Source organism: Humulus lupulus, chromosome 6 (assembly GCF_963169125.1).
Source record: "Humulus lupulus chromosome 6, drHumLupu1.1, whole genome shotgun sequence".
Taxonomy (NCBI): Eukaryota; Viridiplantae; Streptophyta; class Magnoliopsida; order Rosales; family Cannabaceae; genus Humulus; species Humulus lupulus.
The window spans coordinates 169,118,824-169,133,302 of NC_084798.1; positions in this window are offsets into that span (position 1 = coordinate 169,118,824).

Sequence of the window (14,479 nt, forward strand, 5' to 3'; positions counted from 1 at the left end):
TTTATGTTTTATGTTTTATAAACGATGGGATCCCATACCATATCACATTTTATTTTATATTTTTACCTCATTTTGTATTGGTACAATATTTTGGGTTTTAAATAAAGTGATGTTATTTCTTATGTATGTTTCTAAAAAAATAGTAGCTATGTCTAGTAGTTTTAATTGTCTAAGGTCTTAGAAATAGTTGGGTCATTACAGTTGGTATCAGAGCAATGGTTCATATGCATGAAGTTTTCCTTGATACACACGCTCAAGCTCTGAATCTAACCGCCAATGTAAGTGTTTATGTTATTAGTTAATGTTTTAAGTCCTTGTGTTTTCAGTTAAGAATGGATGGAGCCTTGACTTATGAAGATATCTGAGCCATTAAGGCATTGCAAAAGGATTAGAGAGCCAAGGAATACAGTAGGAGTGTTAGAAAGAATCACTCGAAGATTAATCTTATTCCACAAGGAGATAGTCCACCTCCAAACTACTAAGCAAATCATGATGAGAGCTACATAGCAATATGTTTTAGTAATTAGGCTTTTAAAGATTATCCTTATGTAATTTCAACTTTAGAAGAAATATGGGAGACTATAGATGATGAAGATGAATTATCGGTAGCTATGAGATATTACTTTCTCATACTTAGGTTCACCTCTAAGTTGGAATTTCAACTCACTAATGATCAAAAACATAGAATCTTTATGAATCTTCCCCGAGGAAATTTTGAGGCTCAAGATAATGATGATTATGAGGAGATAGACGATGATATGTTAGATGAAGGGTCAGATGTAGAAGATCTTGTTTTTTAGATTAGTTTATTTCTTTATTTATTTATTATCCTTGCATTTATGATTGTACCTAGTGAAAATATTTTTCCAAATGAATATTATTGTTATTTTTGAATGACATGTATGAGTTTGATTTTCTTTTACAATCATAATAAATAATAAATTTAATAAATAATGACCAAGTTCGGTTAGGGTGGATACAAATCAATGGACCTGGTTTTATATTGAGAGTTAGGGGGCCATAGTAGTGGGAACGATTTTATTGATCCCAGCCCTCCCTCAATATGGTTAACTTTGGAACAATGACGAGTTTCGAGCCTGAGAATTAAGTCATATAGGATGATTAGAAACACACTTAGAAAATAATAAAGATGGCTTATTTTTCTAAGTATAGAAACACACCCTAGTGATAAAGAAGGCTTATATAATTTTTTTTTATAAGAAATCATAATTAATAGGTCTGAGTTATGTTTGCTTAGACTAAGTTTTTGCCTTAGAGCCTATTAGGGTAAGATCTAACATGTTTTTCTCGACTGTTAGAACTCTGCTGAAGATGTCGCTCAAAAGGTCTGCACGCACGAATGCCAATGCCTCCAGCGTCGCTCACGAGACTTCTAAAGCCCCTCCAGTTCGCAGAAGGGGAGTGCGTGCTACCACTGCTGCTGCTAACAGAAGTGCACCGCCGCCGCTAGTTGACAACACCGCAGAAATTATCAAGCTACGATAACAAGTGGAAGAATTGTTGTAGCAACAGCGACAACAGGCCCAGCTGCAGCCACAGACTCAGACTCAACCGCAGCCTCCACCGCAACCACAGCCTCAGCAAATGGCTCAAGCACCCCCAACAAGTAGGTCGGTATGGGCGATGACCAATGGCAAACTATGCGCCTTACCCAGCTCAGTACATGGAGCCAATCTACGAGCGATTTTGTAAGCAACACGCTCTAAACTTTGAAGGGACAATGGATCCCTTCGAGGCGGAAGAATGGCTCAGGAATGTAGAGCCAATTCTAGTACACATGAATCTCGGCAACGCGGACCGCATATCCTGTGTTTCGTCTCTTCTAAAGAAGGGTGCAAGAATATGGTGGGACCTAGTACAACAGACTCATGACGTCGCCACTATGACCTAGACTAGATTTGTGGAGCTGTTCCACAAGAAGTATTACAACTCGGCAGTCATCGCTACAAGGGTCGAGGAGTTCACCAGTTTGAAACACGGTAACTTATCGGTAGCAGAGTATGCTCGACCTTTTGATCGACTAGCCAAATTCGCTCCAGAGCTGGTCCCAACTGATTTTCTGAGGGTTACCAAGTTTGTAAGAGGACTCAGACCAAAGATTGAGCTAGGGGTTAAGCTAGCAAACCCTGAAACTACTACTTATGTTGATGCTCTAGAAACAACTATAGAAGTAGAAAGGCTTCAGGCGAATGTTAGTAAGGAGGAGGCCAGTAAGCCTGAGCCTAAACAGCAGAGTCAACCTCAGAATGGTCGGAACAACCACCACAACAACCATCAGCCTAGCAATAATAATGGTCAGAAGAGAAGGCATCCTAACAACAAGCAATCTGACAACAATAAAAGAGCATGGACAAACAATGGAGGTAGTAGGTCAGGTTATGTAGAATACCCGCAGTGCTCTAAGTGCCAAAAGAAACATCCTGGTGAGTGTCGTGCAAACACCAAGGGATGCTACAATTGTGGTCAGGAAGGTCACCGAAAGAAAGAATGTCCACAACTCAAGCAAGAGGAGAAAAGGGACAACAAGATGGTTCCTGCCAAAGTCTTTGCCTTGACCCAGGGAGAAGCTGAAGCTAGTAATAAAGTGGTCACAGGTCAGATTCCTATCCTCAATAATATATGTTCAGTATTATTTGATTCGGGAACCACACACTTGTATATCTCATTAGGAATTATAGAGAAATTAGACAAACCTTGTGAAATATTTAGAACTAGGTTTGTGACAGAATTGCCTTCGGGCGAAGTAGTCCTATCATCATGGATAGTATGAGGCGTACCAATCAAAATTGAGGACGTAGAACTAGAAGGAGACCTGATAGAACTGGAGATTAAATACTTCGATGTGATACTGGGCATGGATTGGCTAGCAAGGCATGGCGCAACCATCGACTGCAGACGTAAGCAAGTGACGTTCGAGACTGCTGACTGTTAGAGATTATGCTTATGGGAAAGGTTTTAGGACTACGTACGCCGCTTATTTCATCTCTCAAAGTTCAGAGGATGATAGAAAAAGGATGTCACACATTCTTAGCTAGCTTCACGGATGTGGTAAAGGAAACACCACTAAAGGTTGGAGACGTCCGTATTATAAAAGAATTCCCAGAAGTATTTCTTGACGACTTACTAGGGTTGCCGCCAACTCAGGAAATTGACTTCACAATCGAACTAGTACCGGGCACCGAGCCTATCTCCAAGGCACCATACTAGATGGCACCTACCAAACTCAAGGAGTTAAAGACGTAGCTACAAGAACTCTTAGATTTGGGTTTCATTAGACCGAGCCATTTGCCATGGGGAGAATCGGTTCTATTTGTGAAGAAGAAGGACGGAAGCATGCGGATGTGTATAGATTACCGCGAGCTGAAGAAGGTGACAATTAAGAATAAGTACCTGCTACCCTGGATTGACGACTTGTTTGATCAACTCCTAAGAGCGACCGTGTTTTCAAAGATTAATCTACGATCCAGGTATCACCAACTCAAAGTACGGGAAGAGGATATTCCCAAGACAGCTTTTAGAACTCGTTATGGACATTACGAGTTTCTAGTTATGTCTTTTGGTCTTACCAATGCTCCAGCCGCATTTATGGATTTAATGAATAGGGTCTTCAAGGATTACTTGGACAAATTCGTCGTAGTGTTCATCGACGATATTTTGGTGTACTCAAAGGACGATGTAACATCCCAAATTTCCTAAGGTGGCTTAGTGCTTAGATTAGGGGGCTGGGAGGCAATAATTGAGTTATTATGTGAATTATATTATAATATAATTATGCTTGCATGTTAGAAATATTAAATATGTGTATGTGGGCCCATTTCTTATAAGAAGGGTATTTTAGTAATTTGACCCGTTCAGGGTATAAATGCAAATATGTGTTTGTGTGATTGAGACCACATTATTATGTGGATATATTTGGGTTACTCGACGCGAAGCGATCCCGATGAGCAAGTTAGCGGAAAAGTCACAACGAAGCTTTATACCTGGCTCGGGGTGAGCTTGGGGGTATTTTAATAATTTAGTACATTATCGGGAATTAGTGGGTAAAGGGAAATTATTGGTAATCATGTGAGAATATTGGAAGTAACAGGAATTACAGGATATAAGTTGTGAATAGCGGGATATGAGGCAAATGACAAAATTTCCCTTGAGAGCATATGATGAATAGGCTAAGGGCAAGGGGAAATTTAGTCAATTATGTCCAAGTATAGGACTTGGAGGGCTGGGAATGTATCAGAAGGTTTAGGAAAAATCAAAAGGGAATTCTCAGCAACTCATTTATTTTCTCTCTCACGTTCTATACTTCATCTCTTGAAGCTTAAGGATTTTCTTGGGGAAAATTGAAGAACAAAGCCTAGGAATTAAGGTGTTAAGCTTGGGGAAACTAGAGGATTGACTCAAGAGGATCAACATAGCAGAGGTAAGTCTTTAATTCAAAGTTTAATTATGAAGTTTCTGTGGTTTTTGACCGAAGTTTAAAGTTTTGCATGTTTGGTAGTTGGGGAAAGAATTTTGGGTTATTGATGGGTTTTTGATCTAGTATTCAGTTGGGTTTGTTGCTGGGAATGGTTGTGTTAATGGTGGGAATTGTGTTGGAAGATTGGGATAGAATTGGGTGGTTTTTAGTTGGGTTCGGCTAAGGGAAAAACCCAGAAATTCTGCATTCGAAGGGCTGGGCCGCGGCCTTGTTCTTGCTATACCGCGACCCTATGGAACAAGAAGGAGCCAAGAGGGCTCGGAGGCAGAGGCGGGCCGCGATGCCTCAGGGGAGAGTTGCGGTGCGCGTTGGTTTTCCAGGGGGGCCGAGCCTCTGACTTAGATGCGGGTCGTGGCATGGGTCCATAGGGTCGCGGTCCTTAAGGGGATTTTTGGCCTTAATGAGGTTTTTAGATCGGGAACTTAACCATTTGGGCTCGGGGTCGATTCTACTTCCTTGTTGAGTGGAATTTGACATCTCGGAGGCTAGGATTTGGTCTGGAAACTTGTATTCTCCCATTGTTGATGGAATTCTTAATTATGGTTGTGACTAGGTGTAGAGTCCAAGAACTTTACTTAGCTAAGATAGATAATAGTATGATAGTATTTATAGCATTATCTTTGTTACTGTGGATTTTTGGTTCAGACCGGGAATTATTTGGACACTCATAGTAGTACTTATAGATTTTCTAAGTTTAACCTATAGTTTAAGAATATTAAGTATACCCTAAGGTTTGATTAATGTGACTGATATTAAGGATTATATTATTATATTATAAGGTTTAGACGTCAATCAATAGGATTTTAAGCACATGTTTTGAATGGTAATTAAGGATTAAGATTTTTGAGGATTAAATATAATAAGGAGTAAAGTTTGAATGTTATAGGGTCAGTCAGCAGCTTTGAGTACGTTGAGGGCTTAGTCAAGGCTGTTTACTCCATTCAAACTTAGCTAAAAATGTGTAATTTCGTGTTTAAATATTCAGCGTGTGCCGATATATCGCAGCTATAGGGGGCGATATGTCGCAGCACGTAGATACGGAAAACACGAAACGATGCACGGTCGCCTCGGGCATACTGGCCCAGGCGATATATCGCCTACAGGGGGCGATATATCGCCTCCTTCAGCATGGATTTAAACTCTTTTGAATTCATTTCCTTTCAGCCATTCAAACTCCTTCAACAGTCCAGCATCTTGTGAACGAGTCTTCAGCCTCTGCTGAACGATTATTCAAATGATTTTCACCTAAAAAGCCATTATTTTTATTCAAGTAAAATCAAGATATTTTCATTCCCAAACTCTATAAATAGGACCTAGTACCCAGCCATTATTCACCATTTGCTCTAAGTTCAGAAGCTGCTAGTGTTAAGTGAGTGTGAGAGTGTAAACACTTGGTTGGGGAAAAACTATAAGCTTAAACATCATAAGCTTATCAAACACTTTGGGAAGTAAGTTCTATAGTATTTCGGTGAAGGTTAGAGTGATCTTGCAATCTTTGAGGTAAACCCAAAACTCTAGTTCCTTTCTGTATTTTATGTTATTTCTTTTCTCAAAACCTTCTACTCAGTCCCCTAACCTTATTCTTATTTTGGTTAGGGAATCCAAGCTCTTAAGCATATAAGTTGGTAAGTATGTTTTTATGGTTTAGTCTTTCCATCTCTTTCATTTCATCTCCTTTCTTTAGACTCACTCTTTCTTATGGTTTTAGGAGTGTTCCAAAAGTCCCAACTCAGTCCATAATCCCGGTAACTTTGGTAAGGAAAATAGGCTAGAATCTATATGTTTATGTTTATGTTATCTTATGTGTTATGATATGTCTTTACGTTATTATGAAATTATGTTTATGTTTATGACTATGTGTTAGATTTTCCTTGCTGGGCATTAGGCTCACTCCTTTCTGTTTATGTGCAGGAAATAAGCTTTAGAGGCGGTAAGATACGTGACGCTTGGAGGATGTGTATCGATGGTGAATGGAGTCAAGGGGCCGAGCGTTATTCGATTCGAGGATGTAGTCTTGTTTATGCTTTTATGGTTTTAAATGTATTTTCCGCATTTTCTATGTAACCCTTTTTAGTTTTTAAGTTATTTTTGTTTTAAAGACAATGGGTACCCATATCCTACTTATTTTATGAAAGTAACTTTTGTTTCCATAAGTTTTCAATAAAATTATGGTATTTCTGCAAAAATGTAAGATGTATGTATAGATTCGTTAATGGTCCAAGTAGTCTAGATTAGTGGGTCGTTACACTAGGGCTACGCTAAGGGCTCAAATCGGGGATCGTACTCAAAGAGGCATCGCTAGTAGCTTGCATTCGGAACGAAGGTAAGAAAAATGCACCCATTACGTGAATGCGTGATTAGAGCTTAGTTAATGATGAATATAAATATGATTAAGGCTTTGGCTCTGTTAATGAACATGATTATAATTATGTTTGTGGATATTTGATTAGGCACACTGGTATGCGCATAATTATGATTATGCCTATGATTGTTGTTTGAATGAATTATAGTGCATTGTAATTGTTGATATGTATGCTATATGAGATATGTGATTGTCTGTTGTGACTGGGAAGCTCGGTTTATAAACCAGAGAATTATTAGGATGTTAAATGGGGATGGACTTATTAGTCGAGGGTCCTAAAGCTTCGACTTACAAGACGGGGGCATGTGAGGCTTGACTTATGAGTCAAAGACTTAAAGGACTCAGTTTATAAGCTGAGATTGGCATTGTGCATGCGGAGTGCAGGCCACCATGGCTGGGCCACCCTGGGAGTGCGACATGCACTTGACTGGCTCGGATGCCAACAAATCGAAAGGAAGTGCGACACGCACTTACGTGACTCTATGGTTGCTGATTGTATAATAACTTCGTTAGATCTAGTTATTACTGTTTGATAGATATATTACTCTATGAATTGTTTAATATGTTTTCTTGCTGAGTCTTTTGGCTCACAGGTGCTTTGTGGTGCAGGTAAAGGTAAAGAGAAGCTCAACTAGCCATGAGTCGAAGGGCGATAGCAGTGACATGTACATATGCAGTCTGCTCAACCACCACGGCCGAGATGCTCAAGGGAACTAGGGTTAAATCCAACTTTTGCCGCCTAGGTCGGCTTATTATGTAACGTAAGTGTTGTGACCAACTTTTAAACTGATGTTTTTGGGATCCCGTGTAAGGAACATGTTTTTAATTTAATAAGAATGCTTGTGAGTTGACCAAAAGTTTTAATACCTAAACCTCTAGTGGCTTAATCACACGTTTAGTCCAAATGACTTGTTTAGCAAGTCCAGCACTGGTTTTAAACACACTTGGTGACGGACCCTAATTAGCAGGGCGTTACAGACGAAGTCGAGCATGAGGAACATTTAATAATGACCGTGCTACGACTGAAGGAGCATCAACTTTATGCAAAGTTCAAGAAGTGTGAATTTTGGCTTTCACAAGTAGCATTCCTTGGCCACATAGTATCCAAGGAAGGAGTTTCTATAGACTCATCTAAGGTAGAGGCTGTGAAGGATTGGTCAAGACCTAAGAACGCATCAGAGCTAAGAAGTTTTCTGGGGCTAGCAAGCTATTATCGGAGGTTTGTAGAGGGCTTTTCTAAGATAGCCACTTCGCTCACCAACCTGACCCGGAAGCAGCAAAGGTTCAACTGGATGGATAAGTGTGAAGAGAGCTTCCAATTGCTTAAGGATAAGCTATGCTTAGCACCAGTACTTAGTGTACTGACATCCAACGACAAGTTTGTAGTCTACTGTGATGCATCGAAGCAAGGTTTGGGCTGTGTGCTGATGCAGAATGACAAAGTAATAGCCTACGCCTCAAGGTAGCTGAAGGAGTACGAGCAACGCTATCCAACGCATGAGATGGAGTTGGCCGCGGTGGTCTTTGCATTGAAAATCTAGCACCATTATCTTTATGGAGAACGGTGTGAGATCTATACGAACCACAAAAGCTTAAAGTATTTCTTCACACAGAAGGAGCTCAACATCAGGCAGCGCAGGTGGTTAGAATTAGTAAAAGATTATGACTACGAAATCCTATACCACCCGGGAAAAGCAAACGTAGTTGCTGATGCGCTAAGTAGGAAGAGTTATGGAAGTCTAGCAGCGTTAGCTGGAATAGAAAAACCGCTACAGCATTTCATCGAGATAGAGATTTTGGGGAAGCTTGTAGCAAGCAATGGGTACCAAGTTAAGTCTTAGTATGACATTTCATCCTCAGACCGATGGTCAGTCCGAGCGTACCATACAAATTTTAGAAGATGTGTTGCGTGCTTGTGTATGAGATTTCGGAGGATCATGGAGTAAGTATTTGCCGCTTATAGAATTCTCCTACAACAATAGTTACCAGTCAACAATCAGGATGACACCCTATGAGTTGCTTTATGGAAGGAGGTGTCGATCACCGTTACATTGGGACGAGGTAGAAGAAAGGCAACTTCTTGGACCCAAAGCTGTTAGAGAAGCTCAGGATGCAGTAGCGCTGATTAGAAAGCATATGCTCGCCGCTCAGAGCTGTCAAAAAAGTTATGCGGATGCTAAGCGGCGTGATGTGGAATTCAAAGTCAGAGATCAAGTCTTCTTAAAGATATCTCCTATGAAATGTGTGAAGCGATTTGGGAAGAAAGGCAAGCTTAGTCCCCAGTTTATAGGTCCTTTTGAGATATTGGACAAGGTGGGAACAGTTGCATATAGATTAGCCCTATCGCCATCTCTAGCAGATAGCCATAATGTGTTCCACATCTCGATGCTGCGTAGATATGTGTCAAACCCATCTCACGTCCTCAAATATGATACTGTAGCACTACAAAAAGACTTGTGTTATGAGGAACAACTTGTTAGCATCCTAGATAGAGGGATGAAGGAATTACGGTCCAAGAGTATTTCGATAGTCAAGGTCCTATGGAGTAATAGTTCTGAATGAGAGGCAATGTGGGAGTTGGAGGAAGACATGTTAGCACGGTATCCGGAATTATTTGGTAAGGGGACAAAATTATTTTAAGTAGGGGAGAATTGTAGAGTCCCAGAATATTTACTTAGCTAGCTAGCTAGTAGTAGTAGTGGTAGTAGTTTTTAGTATGTTAGTTACCGTGGATTTTGGTTCAAGTCGGGACTTAGCAGACAGAGGACTTAGATGGTTTATCACATGCCATATTAATGAGTTAATGGCCACTAAAATTGTAGTCCTATATGATATATGTTTTTTTTATAGTCATATATTTTATAGTATATGTTTATGATATAATCTTATGCTTATGATTTATGATGTATGTTTTATAGATTTTCCTTGCTGTGCATTAGGCTCACTCATTTATTTTTAGCTTGATGCATGAAAATAAATATGGAAGGTGGAAGGCTTCTTGGCAGCTTGGCTTTTGTGTTAAGGATGAATGGATTGGATGGACTGCGTGTTGATCGAGGACGACGTTATTTATTTTAAGTCTTTTAAATCATGTTTTGATGTAATTCCGCAAATAGTAGTTAAACAAATTTAAAGTTTATGTTTTATGTTTTATAAACGATGGGATCCCATACCATATCACATTTTATTTTATTTTTTTTACCTTATTTTGCATTGGTGCAATATTTTTGGTTTTAAATAAAGTGATGTTATTTCTTATGTATGTTTCTAAAAAATAGTAGCTATGTCTAGTAGTTTTAATGGTCCAAGGTCTTAGAAATAGTTGGGTCATTACAAAATGATTTTGTCATGTCAGCCATTCCAGTAAAGACTACTTAGACATTCAGTTAAATTAATCTCATAATCCATGCATAAAGCAGTGGTTAAGAGTATGTAACAAATTCAAGTTTGGTTACAGTAAAAGACATCTACTCAAGTAATAAATTATTCTTTCTGTTCATAGCATTTGGCTATTAACCTAACTTTGAAAAGTTTGTACTTTCCTATGTTATCCTCTTCATCTTGAATATCCTGTTTCAAACTGAAGTTCAATGCATTTTAGTTGGATGTTCAAGAATCCAGATGTCATAGAATTCCAAATTTCATTTCTTGATTCATGGTGTTTCAACCATTGATTTCTGTAAAAAGAAAAACTTTTTCATTTCATATACTAGTATGTGAATGAAGTATAGTTAGATTGTGTGTTGTGTTACACACAATTTAACTATCTTTACATTTGTAATGGAGTAGTTACTAACTAACACCCCCACTACAAGAATGCTTTACAAATTTGTGATATTATTTGTTTTTATCATTGTTAATTATCAGCAACTCGCTTACTTGACTTGTAGTCATTATTTCTAGTACAACTTAACTAGACAATATAGTGATTATAATAATCATGCTTCATTAAAGTAGCATTTAAAGAGATACTAACTCTTTTGTAATCTTTTATGATTATTAAATTATTTCACTAAATGACTTTATGGAAAATTTTCAATTTTTCATTCACTGAATCACTTGTGAATCCCAACTTCTAAGTCTTTGATGTTGTACAATTAACCATGTACAGAGTATAACAAGTGTTAAAATTATAGAAATAATAAAGATGATAATGACTATTCATTATCTATTTAATCTTATCTTATATGATTATATTCAATTTCCAAAATAATAATTTTGATTAGCATTCTAGTTGTATGTGAGTTGGGTTTGAATTCCAAGTTCACATGCAAATTACTTGAACTCCAAATTCGAGTTTAGACTTTTTTTTATCAAATCAAACAAGTATCTAAGTGACTTTACTTTGAATGTTGCATAAACATTTCTATAATTTTCTTTGCATTCAATCAAAGTTTAAACATATCTAAAATAGATGTCAATCAATATTGACTTACTATTTATTATTTCTTTTAACTTTGAACGTAAAAAGGTTCAATATACATCTCTATGTATTAGCTAAATGATTATGTGATTTTTGAGCCTTTATTCGATAAAGATCTTTTGGTTCATTTTAATTAACAGACTATATAACACAGGGAGAGAACCATTGAATGGTTGCAATAAAAGACTGTCTTTTATTTGTTTTATGAGTCTAATTAATTACAAACCAATCTAAAAAATAATTCACATATATGTTTCACTTGATTGGGGTTGGAATAAAATGTCTTATTAAATCTATGATTTGTACAATAATGAACAATTCATAATTAGCATTTATACTCGTTGATGATGTAGGTGGCACAAGTATATTTCAAAAAATAACAACTGGATTTATTATTTAAAAGAAATACTAAACTTATTCATTAATCAAATAAGGAATCTAAACACATAGTTTCTAGAAAAAAATTCTAGAACTACTTTAAAGAAAAAAGAACTTAATACAAAGTTGAAAATGAAAAAACTAATTTTCATGTCAATTATCTCTTGGTCTACTAATCTGCAATCATTTTTTTGTTTTTCTTTCACATTCTTTTCTTTTCTTGAATAATGCGTTCTTGAAAACAAGACAAAAATATGGTGGCATAAAAATTTGAATCAACTATTCAAATATATTAAAAAGAAATGAGCAAATCATATTTACCATTTCTTCTTGCAAACTTCTTAAGTGATCAAAATAATCTCTTTTGATCATTTTCCATATCTCATATGTAGATGTGAGGTACACATACCTCAATTTAAGATCGTTTGGCATTGTTTTTAGTGTGCAATGACAAGCCAAATAATCAGATCTCATCCAATTCGCATATTTTCGATGACTATCATAATCGGATAAAGTTAATGGTTGTATCATAATCATAATCTGAAGGCACATCAATGATTGTATCATACACCTTTAGTTCATCTAGAATTATGTGTATGTTTATGTACCAAACATCTAGATTGTTGAAGTCTAAATGAAAAGTACTTAGGAAGCCATCATGAGGATTAACTGGTTCTTTTTCATTTTGAAGTTCTTGATTAAGATTAAGAGGATTAACCATTGTTATTGGAAATAAATAAATAAATAAAATATAATGAATTAAAACATATAATAAATATAAGAATTTATTTGGAAAAGTAAATATGATGCATGAATGCAACATATAAAAACACATAAAAATATATACTAATCCACGATAAATTAATTTGAAAAGTTAATGGACCGTCTTAGGGTAGGTCAGGCTAACCCTAAATTAATTTTGAGACAAATCTTAATTTCAAAAGTGAAAACTTAAAAACGTCTTTTTCTCTTTTGACTTATGAACTACCGCTAGTTTGGTCAAGATGTACTAGTCGTGCTCGAAAGCCTAAATACACCTTCGGAGTGTAACCCATTATTTTCAATCAATGACTTAACTCAAGAGTGTGTCTTAGGGTCAGTCAAACTTGAAATACATCACTAATTATATTCTCATAAGTAAAGTCAACTTTGAGATAAAATAAATATATTCGGAAGCCTTTCTTAGGGAGGCCACAAACGTGTAACGACCCGGATTTTCAAGACTCGATAATGCGGAAATATAAATGTTTTCATTTAACAAAATGTCTCAAAAACCCGTATATAAAAAAAAACTTTTTAAAAAAACATATGGCCATACTTAACATTTAGTTACAAACATATTTTATAAAGAGTAGAGTGAGCCTTGCTTAGGAAAATTACACAACATTTCCAAAAATAAAACGGCTTCCCAAAAGGTCGGTCCACATGTACATTTGCAAGGAAGACTCCAGCGCTCACTGCTCTGCCCTGCCCTTGCCCTTACCCACAACATGAAACAACTAGGTAAGCGAAAACGCTTAGTAAGATCAACTTCCAAACAAAGCAGATAGAGAAATAGGGATCCAGACCCATCCGGACCCTACACAATCAATTTCAAGAACGCTAAAGCGTCGTGGCAAACTTATGGTCATGCCTGATAACCAAGGATAAATTAATTCATATCTAGATAAAAATCCTGCACTCAGAAAAACCCCAGAACAAGCAGATATATTATATCACAACTATATCTTACCAACAATTATATCCCTGCACTCAGAAAATCCCAGAGCAAGCAGATATATTATATCACAACTATATCTTATCAACAAATATATCCCTGCACTCATAAAATCCCAGAGCAAGCAGATATATTATATCACAACATAATTCGAGACCAACGCTCGACAATTTCCAACAATTCATGCGTAACGCGCCCTCCAACATAATTGTTAATTTGTAAAAGAGAACCGAGTCCCCAAACTAAGATCTAGCCAATAAATATTCTCATCAAGGGTAACTATCGTGTTACCTAGGGCATCGCTACTTATTCAAGAGTGTAATCCAATTTACACGGTTTTACGGAGACTTCTATGTTAATTAGTGGTGCTGGTGAGCAGTTGCCCCTAGGGTGTTCAGCCTCACTCAATCTTGGCAACCCCTAGTATCTCTAGGCACTCTCACTGAATGGCCAATATTCACGGCTGCTATCCGGGAATAACTTATCAGAGCACTTGCTCAGATTCTAACCGTCCAATGATTAAGTAAGCATGAGGGCCCCTAGGTCCCATTTATCTTGGCGCCCCTAGGTTTAACCAGCTTATCCTCATCTCATGGCCACTCGTCGCGGTAATGAACTGGACATAAATAAAATCAAGCAGTGTGACGGGGATCAACCGTCTAGGATATGACGGACTTCTACCGTTCATATTTTCTAAATCAGCACTCACTAGACTAACGTCTCTAAGCAACTTTCTATGACAGCCTATATATGTGCATGTATCCCTATACTAACATACAAGACAATAATCATTTCATGTTGCAGCCATACAATATAAGTTGACTTACTTGGAGTCCTTAGCGCTCAGCAGGTTTTCACCCTCCAACGTTCAGTCCAGTTACGCTTAGCCAATACTGTAGTTATCCATACAGTATACTCGGATTAATTATGGCACTCATAATTCATTATTATTATTTTGGGCAGTTAGGTCATTTTAATAAAAGTCATTTGTAAGGATTTATAATCCTTATTTGGTTTTAAACCTATTAAGGAAAGTCATACAAAATATTCGAGACTAAACCCTAAGTCTCGGGGAGACCTATCCTAAAGTCTCGATACCTAGGC